At 41.3% G+C, this 17,300-nt stretch overlaps 1 protein-coding gene across 25 annotated transcripts in view; it reads left to right on the top strand.

Annotated features, from left to right (window-relative positions):
- ATXN1 (ataxin 1) overlaps nt 1–17,300 on the top strand; it is a 195,751-nt gene that overhangs the window by 100,809 nt on the left and 77,642 nt on the right. The window contains exon 5 of one of the 25 annotated variants that reach the window (XM_077933259.1): nt 6,267–6,422. The exons of the other annotated variants lie outside the window; for them this stretch is intronic. The gene's annotated coding sequence lies outside the window, so the exon portion shown is untranslated. The remainder of the gene's footprint in view (nt 1–6,266; nt 6,423–17,300) is intronic. 25 annotated transcript variants of the gene reach the window in all.

The raw sequence follows: 17,300 nt of genomic DNA, 5'->3' as shown, positions 1-17,300 counted from the left end.
AAAAAGTTATAATAGGAACTGCAGATGGAATGCTGCAGAATTCTCGCACCCATCTAAATAAATCTGGTGTAAGGTTGAGTCCTGTTAATATTCTTAAATAACTCTCATTATCCCTGGGATCATTAAGCAAGCCCACAGACAATTCATTCTGAGTGAACTGCATTCTGTTTTATATTTACGCCTATTTATTCACAAATGGCAAAATAATTTTTACCTTGTTGTAAAATACCGCTTTTTGAAAAAGAGATGGATTATTTGTGAGCCACATATGTTGCTTTTTGTAAATGCAGTACTTACGCTTTTAATGCACTCTTATAATATGAATATGCGAATAGAAAGCACAGACCACTATTATTGATCAGTGGTGTAATTGCCCTACAGATGGATAGAGGGGAATGATGTAATCTTTATCAAGTTACTGAAGACATTGACCTTGAGAGAGATCAGATGACTGAACATCATGGCCAATCGCTAGGAACAAAACAAGCATCTTAAAAGCTAAAATGCCCTTATACTGATAACAGTTAATAGAAGAATGAAGTTCAGGCAATTCAATCAGCATTCAAAATATACGTTTCATACTGAGTAAGATAGCATTTGGATTGTTGAGAAGAACCAGTATTTTATCTTCTTTAGTTTTAATTTTTAAATGTTCTACATCACATGCACAAAATCCCATAACTTCAGAACTCGTTACCATTTCTAGTTTTCATATTTAATCACGGATTGGAGTATCTGTTTCACCATGGGCAGTGGTGATCTGCCCCTAGATCTACCCTTCAAGGCAACAATTCTAAATTGCTGTGACTTCCTGTTGCTTTAGGGTAAAGTTACTAGACTTGCAACATGTGTACATACACTAAACTGATTTTGAACTTTGAGATGCTGGAAAACTACCTTGTGCACACACAACAAAAGAATTTGGTCCTTTTATGCGCCCTACAGCTGTGGGGGAGGCGGCGGCGGCCCTCCATGCAGCATGCCCTGCCCCAGCTTACCCCACCCCCAGGTGCCCAAGCAGCTAGCTACACCGCTGACCAGTAATGCTCTGAAGCATTAAATATGGAAAATAGGAACCCAGTTCCTGGACCTCTCAGATGGGCACCATTGCTATTGTAAGAGAACGAAGAAGGGGCTTATGGTGAGTTCCGGTACCTCTTTATCTAGAAAAATAGCCCTGGGTTCGTTGTGTAGCTGGTGCTGTAGCCTCACTTCTTAAGTATCATAGAATTCTCCTATATGTAACAATTACAGCTAACCACTGTAGTTATTGGCGATGTATGTGGTACTGCAGGTATTAGCGATACTAATGGAAAACCAGCAGTGTTTCTTTCAAATAAAAAGCATCCAATAAAACACATCACTGCAGTTACTTTGCTTTTTGGTCGTGTGTCATTAGTGTAACTGTTCCAGAGATCAGTAAACAAAAAAACAAAAAAACCAGGGATGGAGCTCAATGATATAACTTTCGCGATATATACTTCTTCCTGTGCTTTTAATGATGAATCAGATAGCAAGATGGTTTTGTTTTTTAACTTGGATTTTATTTGGCATTTTGTTTGCTATTTCATCTAGTGGTGTACTGTTGACTTTTTGAAATGTAGTTATAACTCTGTATTAAATTGTGAACCACTTGAAAATTCATACATGCTTTAAAGCAGGATATACATTACCCAAATAAATATTTTTTAAAAAATATATATATTTGTACCTTGGTTCTTGAATGCCTTGGTACTCGGACGTTTTGGCTCCTGAACGCTGAAAACCCAGAAGTAAGTGTTCCAGTTTTCGAACATTTTTCAGAAGCCAAACGTCCAACGCAGTTTCCGATTGAGTTCAGGAAGCTCCTGCAGCCAATTGGAAGTCGCGCCTTGGTTTTCAAACAGTTTCGGGAGTTGAACAGACTCCCAGAACAGATTAAGTTTAAGAACCAAGGTTCCACTGTAAAGCCATAGGGGTTCCATAACTAAATACATTCCAAGCTGGAATTTTGTTTTTTAATGGAAAACCTTAAAAAAGAATCCTGGAGGATATTCACTATCCTCCTCCTCCAGGTCAAAAGATCAGATGTTATACAGATATATTTGAAAATAAAGTAGAGCATTCAAAAGAAGATTATTCAGGCAGACATGGTGAGTAAATAGGTGCATGGAATGTCTCTAGGCCTCTCAAGAGAGGTTACAAATCATCCAGCTTTGATGAACAAAGGTCAGAAGGTCTAGGACAACTTTTAAAGAGTTTTAACCTAGCAAAATAGGCAATATATGAACAGATTTCCCTTCTAGATGAGTCCTCTGCACACAAAATGTGGTAGATACGGGTTGTGTGTGGAGTCTCTGTGTGTGTTTGTGTCTATGAGTACATACTGTCAACATTGATGGTGCTAATAATGTGTTTGATAAGAAGTGTGTTAGAGTGTGGGATTGCAAGTGCATCCTTCCCTCGGTCATTAGGAACAGACCAATTCTGTTCAGCACTGACCATCTGCTTGGTAGGAAAGAAGAGTCTTGCACCCTGCAGCTTGAAGTATGTGAAGCTCTCTGGCTTAAGACCCATTGGTAACTAAAGAGATATTGTGAGTTCTTGAATCTCTAATATGAATTGGCTCCCGGCCTAGCCAATCTTATGCTTGCCTCCTGGGCTTCTGTTTGTACAGTGTAGCTTCCATTCAGTCTTGTCACCTCATAAATATGTCTAAATGTCTCTAAAAAGAAAATTGGAAGCTCTGATCATTTGAACAGGAATTTGAAAATTTTGTCTTCTATTTTGAATGAAAATGCATTTTATACATAAATATAAAGGGAGTAGGCAGAATAATATCATTTCAAAGGTTTTTATCCCATCAGAATGGTTTTGGAATGGCTTCTGAGAAACTGAAGTGATTAATGGGGTTTGCATTAATATTTTCACAAAAGGATTCCTTCATTGAGTTTGGAATAAGTTCAACTTCTGCTAGGAGGAAAATGTAGCACGTATATATTTGTAGGCAACATAGATATATTTTTTGTTAAAGTTCTTTCTATCTCTGCTATTTCTAAAGGAAAAAAAGTCATTTTATCAACATTCCTCCATGTCATGTTCTGAACAGGTTGACGTGCAGATTTGAAAAAAGTGTCACAACCTATCAATTCATTTCTTTGAGATCCATTAGCAGTCATGTTCTTTTATGTGAAGATGGGTAGTGCCATTGAGTTGAAACAAACATTAAAAAAACACCATAGTTACGGTATTTTAGAAAAGGCTGCCATGCTGGAATGAATCTCAACATCTACCATGTTTCTGCCATGCCACTTTGCATGGTTTTTTTGCCACAGATTGATGTCCATGGGATTCTGCTTGGGGACATGTGCCCCTGTGGTTGTGTGAAATTGCCAGGTGAACCAACAATGCATGTTTGCGTTGCAGTGATTCCTATGACTGCTTCAATAGTTTTGGTGGCCATGGAACTCACTGTAAAGTATTTCATGAAATACTTCTGGTTCATATGTGATCATGCACCCTAGGAGTGGGAAAATGTTGTAAGTGTCTATATGAGTCAGTTTTAGAACCAGAAGGGGTTGGACACTAATGGTTTATCCAAAGCAGGGTTTCCCAAACTTAAGTATCCAGCTGTTCTGGACTACAACTCTTGCTAACAGGACCAGTGGTCAGGGATGATGGGAATTGTAGTCCAAAAACAGTGGTGCAGAGTGCCTTCTTTCAGCTTCAAGCAGGTACTCCGGCTGCAGTTCTTCCTGGAAAGGGATAGTGTTGTTTCAGAGGCCTATGGTCTGGTAATTTCCAAATTAAATTATTGTAATATGTTGCATGCTGGCACTGACCTTGAAGACAACTTGGAAGCTTCAATTAGTGCAAAGTGCAGCTGCTAGAATGTTAATTGATTCAACTGGGTGGAATTGTATTACATCAATTCTGAAAGTGTTACACTGGCTGCCTGTTCACTTCTGAGCCCTATTCAAAGTGCTGTTGCTTACCTTTAAAGCCCTAAATAGTTTGGGGCCCTAATACCTGATAGAATGCCTCTACCTATATTAGTTTGCTCGTGCCTTAAAGTCTTTGAAGGGGGTTCTTATCTGTGTCTCATCATTAGAGATGTGCAGCGGAGGGCCTTTCCTGTGATGACACACACCTCTCCTTAGCTTTTTTGACCCACATTTCTGCTGATGTTTTCTTTTTTGCTGTGTGTCTTCTGATAGATACAAGTTTAACCCATTCATCGCTGATTGCCAAAAATGCCATTAACTCAGGAGTTGAATCACCAGACTCCCCCCCCCCCCCCTCTCAATTTTATATTTTCCTCAGGGGCATGAACTGCTCAGATCAGGAGCAATGCCAAAACCTCATAAATACAGTTTCCGTTGTCTACATCAATTCATAGTTCTCAATATAGCACCTCTTGCAATAAACTATTGGTGGTAGAACATCTGATTTGCATGCAGAGAGTCTCAGCTTCATCTCCATGTATAGCTGGGAACATTTCCTCTTTGTAACCCAGGAGAGACACTGCCAGTCAACATGGATAATACAAAGCTAGGCGGACCAATGGTCTGACTTGGGTGAAGGCTGCTTCCTACATCTCTACTAATCCTAAGAGTGTGTATAAAGATAATAACCTTGCTTGCTACAACTACTTTTTGTAAGCCACCTTGAGAACTTGTTGAAGGGTAGGGCAGAAATATATTGCATATAATAAACACGTCAGGCTGGCATCGTGCAACATTTTGCCTAGCTACCAGCAGGTGCTGCTGCAAGCTACACCCTTACAATAGACTGGGCTCTCAGGAGCATTAGAAGGTGAGAGGGGGGAACTGAAGGCAGAGGTGAGCAGGTGGGTGGCCCAGGCAAGCTGCAGAGGTTTGGTGAGGTCTAATGGGAAAGGGAAGTAAGTGGTGTTGTGGTAGGTGGGGTAGACATGCAAAGTGAGCATGGGCACAGCCCTTAATCCATAATAAATACTTAGCATTGTGTAATATTATTGTTGTTGTTTAGTCGTTTAGTTGTGTCCAACTCTACGTGACCCCATGGACCAGAGCACGCCAGGCACTCCTGTCTTCCACTGCCTCCCGCAGTTTGGTCAAACTCATGCTGGTAGCTTCAAGAACACTGTCCAACCATCTCGTCCTCTGTTGTCCCCTTCTCCTTGTGCCCTCCATCTTTCCCAACATCAGGGTCTTTTCCAGGGAGTCTTCTCTTCTCATGAGGTGGCCAAAGTATTGGAGCCTCAGCTTCAGGATCTGTCCTTCTAGTGAGCACTCAGGGCTGATTTCCTTCAGAATGGATAGGTTTGATCTTCTTGCAGTCCATGGGACACTCAAGAGTCTCCTCCAGCACCATAATTCAAAAGCATCAATTCTTTGGCGATCAGCCTTCTTTATGGTCCAGCTCTCACTTCCATACATCACTACTGGGAAAACCATAGCTTTAACTATATGGACCTTTGTTGGCAAGGTGATGTCTCTGCTTTTTAAGATGCTGTCTAGGTTTGTCATTGCTTTTCTCCCAAGAAGCAGGTGTCTTTTAATTTCGTGACTGCTGTCACCATCTGCAGTGGTCATGGAGCCCAAGAAAGTATAATCTCTCACTGTCTCCATTTCTTCCCCTTCTATTTGCCAGGAGGTGATGGGCCCAGTCTCCATGATATTGGTTTTTTTTTTTTTATGTTAAGCTTCAGACCATATTTTGCGCTCTCCTCTTTCACCCTCATTAAAAGGTTCTTTAATTTCTCCTCACTTTCTGCCATCAAGGTTGTGTCATCTGCATACCTGAGGTTGTTGAGATTTCTTCCGGCAATCTTAATTCCGGCTAAGGATTCATCCAGCCCAGCCTTTCGCATGATAAATTCTGCATATAAGTTAAATAAGCAGGGAGACAGTATACAGCCTTGTCGTACTCCTTTTGTGTAATATTAGCACTTTACTAAACCGCATTGGTCAAATAAGTCTGGCCTTGCTTCTAGGCTCATGACAACAGGCCAACCATCTGATCTTAATATGGTATTTGTATGCAGAAAGCAATCAACACTTTCTCATAATCTTCTTAAGCAGGGCATGACTGGTTCTTTTAAGCATACCCTCTCTATTTTCTGAATAATCTGTATAAACAATTCCTGTTTGTTCTGCATTAAAAGTTCTGTCAGTGTAGTATTAATTGGTATAATTTATGCTGTCTTTTATGTTCTTGTCAAAATAACTTCAAGCAGTGTTGAAGTTTGTGCAAATTGTCTTCCACCATTATTTATTAACCTTTATTGCTGCTTAACTTTGAAGTTATGAACATAAGAACATTAGTCTGAAGAGCAGCTCTTAAAGTTCATCTGGTCCAGAGTTCTAGCAGCAGCCAACCAGGAGTCTATGGAAGCTGGCAAGCAGGGCATGAATCCAGAAGCTGCTTTCTCCAGTTTGTCCCCAACATGGTATTTGGAGGTATGCTGCCTCTGGGAAAAGAGGTTCTATTTTGTTGTAGTGGCTAATAGCTGTTGATTGACCTATCCTCAGTTTTTGTAACCCAGGAGTGGAGAATTTATGCCCTTCCCCAAGAAGTTGCTGGGTTGCAGCTCTCATTATCCCTGACCATTGGCCATGGTCAGTGTTTGAAACTCCCATTGTTCTAGGCGCATTTCGTGACAGAGAATTTCAGTAGCGTGAACAGTTTCTGAGCTCTGGGTGCAGTACTACGCCTAAGATTTCACATTAAAACTGCAGCTACTCTCTGAAGACTGGAGAAGAGGCCCTCGTGAGAATATTAGGGGGTTGGGTAGGGGAAGGACTAGACCATGTGGAAAATGAACATAATATTTTAGCTGCAGTTCATTTATTTTCAGCTTTGTATTATTGTTATTAAAGAAGTGCACCTAGACATTCTGTTGCTGCGCCCATAAGGTGCCATTTAGCTCCTAGCTTTCATATCTGTTTCTAACACTGGTCATGGTAACTGGGCTAATGGGTGTTAGGAGTACATCTACATCTGGAGGGCCACAGGTTCCCTACTCCTGTTCTAATACTTAAAATCATCTTCCCTAGTGGCCATCACCACATCTTGGGACCATGATATCCATAAGTAAATAGTGAGAAGATATGCTTCACTTAGATTATCTTGCACCTCCTGCCAATCCATTTAATTACACATAACACTAATCTTGGCCCCCACTGCACTGGCTATCAATTGGTTTCTGAGTTTAATTCAAAATGCAGGTTTTGACCCGTTGAAGCCGTATGCATCTCAGGACCCCAATATTTCAAGGACTGCCTCTCCCCATATGAACCGACCCAGAGTCAATGATTGTCATCTGAGGTCCTTCTCCATGTGAGATTCAGAGGGTGGCAACATGAGAATGGGCCTTTCAATGGGTGACTCCTTGCTTATGGAATACTTTCCCTATGGAGACTCACCTGGCATCCAGGTGTCATTTTAGGTGTTAGGCAAAAACCTCTCTTTTTACCCAAGTTTTTGGCACTTAACTTGAAGGGTTTTTATCTGTGGCCTCTCTTGGTGTGACAGGATCTGCTACCATGGGTAGGCAAACTAAGGCCCGGGGGCCAGATCTGGCCCAATCGCCTTCTAAATCCGGCCCACGGACGGTCTAGGAATCAACATGTTTTTACATGAGTAGAATGTGTCCTTTTATTTAAAATGCATCTCTGGGTTATTTGTGGGGCCTGCCTGGTGTTTTTACATGAGTAGAATGTGTCCTTTTATTTAAAATGCATCTCTGGCACATAGGAATTTGTTCATCCCCCCCCCCCAAAAAAAATATAGTCCAGCCCCCCACAAGGTTTGAGCGATAGTGGACCGGCCCCTTGCTGAAAAAGTTTGCTGACCTCTGTGGTAGACCATTCATATAGATGTGTTTGATTTTAGTTTTTGTTGCTTGGGTTTATTGTAATTGCTTTTAGTATCTTTATTGTTTTTGTAGGTTGCTTTGTTATTTCCTTGATTAAAGCAGCTAATAAATAATATCAGCAACAACATTCTATATTACATGAGGCAGGGAGAAAGCATGTCAGCTTCTGGCCTTTTCCTTTTGTGAAAATTGCTGCCATAAGTGAGCTACTTATGTAGTACTGTAAAGTTAAGAGTGCTTATGAATTGCTCGACATGATTCTAAATGTATTATTTGGAAATATAAAGGCTGGTGATGGACACCTGCCTTGAAGAAGAGGCAAGAAATGTAAGCCCCAGAATTATTTTCAGTCTTTGCTTTTACACTGGAATGGTGAAGAATTTCCAGGTTACTGCACCCATCTAGACCTAAGCGCTCAGCTACTCAGCCTGGAGAGATCCCACCAACATCCAGTGGGGCCACAAAAAGCATGGAAGCCTGACAGCCTCTGATACCTACACATACGAAAACCTCTTGTGGGGGGAGAAAGCCCACTTCCTACAGTGGGCCCCTGGAGCAACAGCATCTACTGCAGAGGGTGGACTTTCTCTATAACCTGAGATATTCATGGAGTTAGTTTCTCCCATATTCCACATAATGGAGTAATGGAGTTTTGATCATTGGCTTGAGTAGGGATAGATTTAAGGAGGCTGCAGTGGCAAAAATCACAGGTGGGGAGAGAGCCACATTCTCAAGAGGATTCTCTTGCCCAAAGTCCTCTGTGGGAACACCTCTTCCCATCACCTGTGTGGGTGCATCCTCTTTACTTCAAATGTTTTGCTAGAAGAGATGTCTCTGGACCATATAAAGCTGTCCCTTGATGGCAAAGGTTCTTTAAGGCTTTCAAGTGATCCCTAACTCAAAACTGAGGAGTCAGATCTAATTTAGAGTTGCTCAGTTTATTTCTGAGTCAGTCCAGTGCCAACCACTGGTGGGCCATCCATATTTTCCATTGAAACAAAACAGTGGTATTAGGGCTTTAACATCAGATGAGAATCTGTTACCTAGATTCAGTAACATCAAATTTCTACGAGGGTGGCTTACCATGGCATAGTATTGTCTATACAAAGAGTCTTATGTCATGCCAATTGTAGATCTTTTATTTTAAAAATTAAATAATAATATTCTTTTGTATGAAGGAACATTCAATTGTGAGTCTCATTATATATCACATAGAAGTGGGGGGAGGCATTAGAATCACAAGCATTTAAGAACAATCTCTTCTTTATAAGTAATGTGCTTAATTTTAGGGTGTCAGTGTCTTCCTGGGAATGCTCTTGCCTTCTGAACTTGAAGCAATCTTTCTGTTTTTTGTGGCTACAGCATAGCTGGAACCTGTAGTTATAGTGTGTGTTGACTGCACAGTTGTTCCTGCTTAGGCAAGTTAAATGATGTCGGGGAGATAGTTGCTTCTTGTTTCTCAGCCATTTCTGTCTTCTCCTTGGTTTGTCCTTTGAGAATACACACACACACACACACAAACACACACACACACACACACATATACACACACACACACATACACACACACACACACACACACACACACACACACACATATATATATACACATACAGTGGTGCCTCAGGTTAATAACTTAATTCGTTCTGGAGGTCCGTTCTTAACCTGAAACTGTTCTTAACCTGAGACACCACTTTAGCTAATGGGGCCTCCTGCCGCCGCCGCACGATTTCTGTTCTCATCCTGAAGCAAAGTTCTTAACCCGAGGTACTATTTCTGGCTTAGCAGAGTCTGTAACCTGAAGCGTCTGTAACCCAAGGTACCACTGTACTGTGTTTAAGATGGGAACAATAACTAGAAGCTTCATCCTGGAACTCTTTGTTCACCAATATATTGCTGGACATGAGCTGATCAGTTCTGGACTTTTTGTTCTGTGAATTATTGCTCCATTTACAAAAAGGATTGCTTGGTAGTTGGAAAGAAAAATTTATCAAGCACTTTGTGCTTCATGGTTAAATAAAAACAGAGTGAGTTTAGTTTTCTGCTCAGCTTTGCTACTACAAATGAGAGAGGTTGGAAGAATGATGTTACTTACCATGATACCCACAGGGTGTGTTTATGTTTGTCCGGCTTCGTCTCCTAGTCACATTATTGGGGACCTAAAAGGTGGGTTGAAGCATTTGCCTTAAAACAAATATTTAAAAGGGGGAACGGGGGCACCTGCAGACCATGTCCCCAGTCTCCCTGCCTGCTTTTGTTCCCTTGTCTTCACCCTGCTTTATCAGCACGGTAAGGCTGGAGAAGAAATGGGTGAGGCAACAGGGGTGCTGGGGGCAGAGATTGTACATGTGCTTTTAAGCACCACATTTTCAGGCAAACGCCAGAACACAGCTAAGACGCTTGGGGATATGTTTCTATAGTCTAGGAATAATGGTTTTCTCTGTGACACATCTTACCGTATACAGAACTTGGGTTAAAATTTCATGCCAAAATGGGCTAGTGTCATACAGCATTTTGGTTCCTGCTAACGTAAAAATAACAGCTGCGTTTGCCTGGCAATTGACATGAAGCTTTTGTAACATTGCCATCATTGCCATCGCTGGTAGATCTCAGGCAGCCTAAAATCTTAAGTGAAAAATTATCTCTTCAGAAAATGCTGAATTCAAAATGTGGCTTTCTCCCGTAACGGAAGGTTAGGTTCAAAGATTCTCTATTGATAAGAATAACCTTTTGAAGTATTTCGCATGAGAACTAAAGCAGGAAGAGATTTCAGTGCAGGGAAGCCAAATAATCTTGGGCATCTTTTGATCAAAGTAGTGGTCCAAATTTTGAAATGCCCAGGATTGCCTTTAGGCTGCTAACATCCTTCAGTATGGGCCTGTTTTCCCCCTCTCTGACTTTCACTGCCCTTTTTGTATGTGTTTGTATGACTAGTTATACTAGTCATCTGCCTTCACTTCCTAAGCCTGTTCCTAAGGCTTTTCATGGTGGAAAAAGAACCGGGTTTTTTTTTTGGGGGGGGGGGGGTTCAGGTCAAGTCTGGAAACAATTTCTGGTATTATCCTGGAAAGCTGATCAGGTTAGGGATGCCTTGTGTACCCAGTTACAAAAAAAGTTGTTTCACAACCTCACTCTGAATCTGAAAGAGCTTTTTCACAAAGGTCTGGCATTCAGGCTTAAATGTCATTACACTGCAAGTAGATGGCAACTTTCTTGGGACAGACTGAGTCATGCCATTTAAGTGGGCTGCTGCAGGGTGCAAGCCCACCTATTAGGGCATCTGTGCCTATTCATTATATTTTTGGCAAGGTCTGAAAAGAGGGTTGGGCTTGGACCTCTCAGGAAATGCAAAAACGATACTTCAGATTAATTAAGGTTAGATACTGTTAGAAACTGTTTACTAACAAAGGGAAGTTAAAACTGATTATTATTATTATTAGTGGTGTTTTTTTTAGATATGGATTAAATTCCAATTAATTGGGCTAAGGTGCACCTTCCTGCTTGTGTCTGGCATGTGCTGACTAGTGTAGGGTGATAACACAAGGGCTTTCCTTGATCACTACATTGATGCTGTCATTGCTCAGAGAAAAGCCAAATAATACAGTCTTGAGGCACATGCAGGGTTCCAGCTGAACTGAGTCTGGGTGATAAAGCCAAAATTTCCATTGCTGAAGATGTATGTCGGTACAGATACTTGGAGACAAAATAGTCCTTGTTGCATTTGATATAATGGTGTGGACCACTGCCAGATCTCTGCTGTTCTGCATTATTTATTGTACCAAGAATGGCATATTAGAGAAATATGTGAGCTTGGTATTTAGCTTAATTACTAAGATAGAATTGCATTTACAAGTGCTGAAAGGATTCTAGCATTTTTAGTGTAGATCAATGACCTGACCTGGAAAGCCATTGATGATTAAGCTTACTTGCTTCATCTGACTCTGTGATAGTAGGATTAGAAGCAGTGTTCTTCAAAACAGCAAGCAGTTATTGGAGACTAGAATTGGAGATTCCTTACCAGTTACTCATGTGGATAATTATAATAGAACAATTTAATTGTATTTGTGTAATGGTAGTTGTACAGGGTCTACAGGTCATTCTGCTAGACATCTCTGCATACTGAATGAATGTCTGTAGTGAAGAGGTATTAGCACACAGAGTAGTCTACATGAGGACTTTCCTGGAATCTGCAACCCAGTATGCATGGACACCAAAGGAGGAGTGCACAACCTCAAGGGTGGGGCCACTCCATGTGTCCTCAACCTTCAAATTGCCATTTGGAAACTCCTCCTAATCATGCTTTCAAACTGGTTTGGACACCAATTGTAAGCATAGTTTCACTAACTGGAAAGCACAACAAGCCTACCTAGAAAGTGCAGGGTGGAGTAGATCAACCTATAGGGGGCACTTCTGATTGCTAAACTGTGCCTTGTCATTGCATCTGAATTAAACCAGTATGTTTAGCATCTTCTAGCTGTATGTGAGAGTAGCTCTTCTTTGTATTAACTGAACGAGTTGCCTTCGTTCAGTGGAAGCCTGTATTTATGATACTGGACAATTCTCCCAATTCCCCTATCATCATGCAACTAGTTAGAAGGTGGGCATGGAATACAAATCCTTCTGATAATTCAGTTTCAGGAATGTGGCTTAAATATTTCAGATAATGTTGTTGCTGAATCAGGCACAGGCAACCTCTACATTCATGATAGGTGAGGCTGTTGATGCATATGTGTTAAGCATTTGTGATAGGGTTGCCATATTTTGAAGAGCAAAAAAGAGGACGCTATGATGACACTCATTTTAAATACCCTAGGCTATAGAAGCTGTGCTATACTGTTGAGGGGGGCAGGAAAAGAGAAGAGGAAAGCAAGTCTTCAACCACCAGTTACGTCTATGTCTTATCCAGAAAGTATTGCCAGAAACAGAAATTTTATCCCTGAAAAAGAGGGCGTGTCCTGGAAAAAAAGAACACATGACAACCAATGATGATGATGATGATGATGATGATGATGATGTGTGTGTGTGTGTATTGCTAGTTGATCAAACCAGAGGCACAGTCTTCCTTTTCTCCTTTTCCTTTCTAATCAACATATATTGCTCATATATACTGATTTCTTACAACTTCTATTTCTGTCTGCGTAATTATCCTCGTGATTTCAGTATTCTGCCTTAGTACTGTTTTTCCTTTTTTGTGTATCACAGCGTTCTTATCTGGTGAATTAAGATGTGTGGAGGAAGTTGTTTCTGTAAGGGTACCCAAGCCCAAAGTGTTGTGCTTTCATTTGCCTAAAGGATCTTTCAAGGGATGGTCTTTTAATACTAGTTCTATGCTACAGCGAGTATTTTAGTAGTGTTAAAACTCCTCACTTCAGTTGTGTCATAAAAGTCCAGGTGTTATTTTGAAACATACCAGGACAAGACCAGCCTAAGACATTTTGCTGCCTATGGCAAGAAATCCAAATAGCAAGTGTGTGTCCCAACATGCTACCATGGCAAAATACAACAGTTTAATTGTGCAGTGCTGTGCGCATTAACTCGAAAGTAAGCCCCAGTATATTCAGTAGGGCTTGTTACCCATACAGTGTGCAAAGGTAAAAGTAAAAGTATAGTGTGCACAAAACTACAGCCTGTAGCTGTCAGTTGAATACAGCAAGAGCAGAAAGGAACAGGAAACAGTTCTCACAGTGGAGATAGGAAAACAGTCAGCTTCTTCAAGGAACTGTATTGGAACAAGTGTTCTTCTTTATCAGTTATTTGTAGTTAGGGCTGAGCTGTAAAATAGCCAGATTTGCAGAGGACCTCCAAATATTCAGGATAGCAAAATCCAGAGTAGACTGAAGAACTGCCAAAGGATCTCTTCAGACCTGACTGAACAGGCAAGTGATGTTTGTTGAGGCAAAAAAAAGTCATAACTGAACTGGCAACAGCTAACCAATAAAAACATCTTGAGGTCACAGTTAATACCTCAATTAAATATTCAACCCCCATGTTGCAGTGAGATTTATTTTTTTTAAAGCAAATTCAATTAAAGGGGCTATTACAAGAGGATATTGGTGGTGGTGGTGGGAACTACCTGTATTATGATTAAAAATAACAAGGTGCCTTTATGAAACTTCATGTTGCAATCACACATAAAATATTGTATACCAGAGGTGGGAAATGTGTTTTGGGCAGCAAATTTGATCTAATTGTGGCCAACCCTCTGTGAGCCCCATTTGACAGGTGGTTGGGACTTCCTTCTTGTCAGTCTGACCCAACTTTAGCAGCACCAAATTTCAGCATTTTTTTTAATTTAGTATCTCCCCCCCCCCCCCCGGAATACTCTAGGTAGGAGTGCCACTCCTTGCTGTGACTGGAAGCTGAAAAGAGCAGTGTACAGTAATAGCTCTGTGTGTATGTGCAACTTTTCAGGCAACTAGAACAATAGACCTACTACAAGCAGCCTCTCTGCTAAGTGAGTCAGTACCAAAACACAGCAAGGGTTTACCAAGTGCGTCTGTGACTCATTTTGCTCATCTACCAAATTGACTAACAGGACATAACTTCTGTTTCTTAAGAATCTTTCTAGCATTTGACTTTGCTGAATGTGCAGTTAGCATTGGCACATCTGAGATCAGGTTTTTTCCCTCCCACCCAAAGCAAAAGTACAAACGTTATGAAAAGAATTTCATAAACAAGTAAAATCTGTTTTTTAAAAAGTAGCTTGCTTTATCCACAAATCATCGGTTTATTGCAGTAAGGAGGAAAATAAACTGCTCAGTGCAGTCTTTTGTTTTGATACTCAGCCAACTGACTTTGCATAAAACAAGTTACAGTAAGGATTTCTTCCATGTTATCTCTTTGATTCTTGTTAATAGTAATGTTTTGTGTTGGAAGCAGGGCCATTCCTGAGGACCAGACAGAAAATCACACTTCTCCCCCTCTGATGGCAGGGATTGGCAGGCGTTAGGAATTCTTGGTTTATGGTGGGAAATCTTCTGCCTTCTCTCTGCTCCCCTCATCCTACCCATTGCCAAGTTGAATGATGTGTGATTGCCAACACATGGGTCCTTTTGGACCCAGAAGAAGGCAGAATGCCCGGCGGGGGGAACAGGAGCGAGGCCTGCTTGCGCATGCTCTGCCAATGCACTAGAAACAAAACCCCTGCGCAAAATGGTCGCCACCTGTAATGTATCTATGATATACCATATTTTTCGCCCTATAGGACGCACTTTTTCCCCTCCAAAAATGAAGGGGAAATCTGTCTGCGTCCTATGGGGTGAATGCAGGCTTTCGCTGAAGCCTGGAGAGTGAGAGGGGTCGGTGCGCAAGGGGTCTCCCAAGGGTTGCGCAGAGCTGCCTGCAGTCCCGGGCTTCGCGCAGCTCTGCATAACCCTAGGGAGCCTGGCGCGACTTCCCGCCGGGCTCCCTAGGCTTGCGGATAGCAGGCTGTTCTGGGGGCTGGGGTCGGGGGAAGCTCGGGCTTCCCCCACGCCAGCCCCGCGCCTGGGGGGGAAATATTTTTTTTCCCTTTATTCCCCCCCCCCAAAAAAAAACCTAGGTGCGTCCTATGGGGCGGTGCGCCCTATGGGGTGAAAAATACGGTAATAAAGTAAAGTTGAAGAGCTTTCTCTCACACTTCCCTTTAACCCTTTCTCCATGAGATAAGAAGAAAACTCAACATGATTGCCCCACACTCGAGTTAGCTATGGAGTGTGAAATCAAGTCTATTTCTTAAGTACTTTTCATAGCTAACAAGAACGCTGGTGAATCACAGCAAAGAAAGGAAATATTTCCACAATATCTGAAAATTATAGTAACATTTACAGGAAAGGTCATTGCACCATCCATCCTTGTCTGAAAATATTCTGAGTGCCTGACAGAATGTAAGGGAGCTTCGGATGGTGAGACCACGCTATTACTAGCCTTTGATTTGTTTTAATACCAGCTGTTGTTTTCTTTTAAAGAAGAAGAGATAAAAGCCTCTCATTTTCAGTTTATGACACAGAAAAATGCATTTTCTCATAAATGGCTAGTTATAAAGTAATTTGAACTAAATTTCTGCACAAATCATTTCCAACAGATTGGCTGTCAAGTATAATAAAAGAAAGAGACAAGCACATCTGTAGAAACCGATGAGACTTTGTAAAGTAGCATTTCTCCCCCCACCCACCCACCCCCAACCTTGAACTTGAAATGTTGGTTGGAGATGTCAGTTTTTAAACAGTTCTTTGAGAAGCAGTTAACTTTAAAGTGCACCAATTCACAGCACACACACAGAGTGATTTTGAAGAGTAAAGTATTGAGAAGAAGATCGACAGATTTCCATAGTTAAGAGAGGCAGGCAAACACCGCAACTCTGAGATCCAAACTACATGTTACATTAGATATGGAGCTGTACTTTTATGTGCTGGGTTTTTCTCTCCATAAATTGCCGCCACAAGGGTTCCAATCTGGATTGGAACTATGCTGGGATAGGCTTTAAATCTCCCCATCCTCACCCACGTTCCACCACTGTGGTCCTGATCTGGCACATTTGGGGGGGAGGAACCAAAACACTGCCCTTAAAGGCACAGCTATGTAGAGAAGGCAGCCTGTAGATCGGTTGCGACACTTTCTTACAGGTTTTATATAGCTGGTATAAGAGCAACAGAAAAGAATACTTTTGAATGGATTTACTTGGCAACTTAACATTGAGGGAAACATTGCTGGAAAAACATTGAGGGAAACATTGCTGGAAACGCAAAAAGAGAGAAAAGTCTGACTCTATCAGGGTAATTCTTCCATAAAGATCCGTAGGAATCTTTAAAACGACAAGAAATATAAGCTCACTGTTTACAAAGAATGCTGTGTTTTGCAAGAGAAAAAATGTCTTAGTTTTTCCCCCACAAGGCCTGTTTTGTTAGGAAACCACTCCCTTCTGCTTGTGCTGTTCAGACTGGCTGCTAATTGCCTCCTGGTTGATGACATTTTCCATACATTGCCATATTGTGCCAGGATTGTTATATTTTAATGCTGTTAATTGTTTGCAGAACCTTGGCTTGCAATTCATGCCTAGGATGGCAAAGTGATAAGTGAAGAGCCCTCTGTATCGAGAAAGCCCTTATTGTTTGCCAATTAAAAAGACCCAAAATCTGAGTTACTGCTTTCTACGGAATGTTATCAACCCTATTTTCCCCTGTTTTGAAATGATTTTAGCCCCTCTTGTTACAAAAAGGTAGCCAATCATATTGCAATTTTAAAATACTGGGAAAACAAATTTTTTTTTGGGGGGGGGTTAGCACTTCATCCCTGGTCAGTTATTAAGCCATTGTTTTCATTCATTCAGATGCTGTGTTACTGGGAATACTTCTTGGTTTGCAAAGGCAGGCTCTGTCCTCTAGCTAGCCACTCTTCACCATCTGCCTGATTTGATTATCTGGGTTAGGCTACCAGTAGATTACCATATTTGATTATCAGGGTAACTGCCAGTAGATTGATT

The sequence above is a fragment of the Podarcis muralis genome, chromosome 8, assembly GCF_964188315.1.
Source record: "Podarcis muralis chromosome 8, rPodMur119.hap1.1, whole genome shotgun sequence".
Lineage (NCBI taxonomy): Eukaryota > Metazoa > Chordata > Lepidosauria > Squamata > Lacertidae > Podarcis > Podarcis muralis.
Note: the sequence above shows the minus strand (reverse complement) of the source record. Positions and strands in the feature narration are given on the sequence as shown.